Source organism: Frankliniella occidentalis, unplaced genomic scaffold (assembly GCF_000697945.3).
Source record: "Frankliniella occidentalis isolate FOCC.00 unplaced genomic scaffold, Focc_3.1 Scaffold1219, whole genome shotgun sequence".
NCBI classification, from domain to species: domain Eukaryota; kingdom Metazoa; phylum Arthropoda; class Insecta; order Thysanoptera; family Thripidae; genus Frankliniella; species Frankliniella occidentalis.
In genome coordinates, this window is record NW_026268323.1 from 3,328 (window position 1) to 4,423 (window position 1,096).

Here is a 1,096-nt window from a genome sequence, read left to right on the forward strand (position 1 = left end):
GGGGGGGAACACAACAGGTGAGAAACTTTGGACGCCACACGCATCACGAGGGACATACGAGGCCACTATACGTTAGGTACACTGTACACCCTGGGTGACCCAAAGTGGCACGCCCAAAGCTTCCTTTGGAAAGGGGGGGGGGGGCTTTTGATCGGTCCGTTAGGATACGCTTTATAGGTGCGACTTATTGGTCAGCGTTCTCTAATGGTACGCTCTGTAGCCCAGTGGACCCTTCAGACTGCATGGCATTCGTGGTAGAGATCCCCTGACCGGAGAGAGAAGTTCTCAGAACGCTCAGGGTTAGGTTAGGTGTGCTCAATCACTTACACCGAGCCAGATTTGGTTCACAGAAGCGCGGTGTTCCCGGGGGAACGCCATTTGCCTTCGTGCCATTTTGGAACAACCCTGGGTGCCCGTTGGTCGATATTTCGTGCCACGGGTACGCTAATACAACGTCGAACTCGCCTATAAATATCACTTCTGTATACGTTGGTCACGGCCCGGCCCGCTGCGGGCTCGAAATCTCCTCCTCGCCGCTCTGGCAAACTTTAACCATTAGGGCGCGAGTAGTACGCGCGCGGCGCTGGGGCAGGGCAGGGGAAGGGAATGGCGATGGCCAGAGTAGTTCTCGCTCGCTTCAGCCGAGCGTGAGCGTGGCGTGCTCGCAGGGCAGAGTGCCGCGTGCACGAGATCGCCCTCCGTCCCTGCTATCTCGCGTCTCGCGTTTTACTCGCCTCCGTCCCCGTCACGCTCACCGCTCGCGCCGGGTCGTCGTGCTATCTGCTTAGGCCGGCCCGAGGGGGAAACGACTAAAGAAATCCGGCTGGGCTGACGGCCATTATTTAATACGGCAGGTGTAATCCGGGGAAATTCGGAAAAATCCAGGTTAATCCGGGGAAATTTTAGGGATATTAGGGGATTATAATCCTAGAGAATCCTGAGGATACTCCAGAGGTAATCAGGGTAATCTGGAATCTGGCTTACACAAAGTTTAACAGTCGTTTCCCCCTCGGGCCGGCCACACTCACGAATCTTGACTCTGCACGTGTCATCATTTAACAGGGTTCGTCTTTTCTGTCGAAATGCGCACTCATAA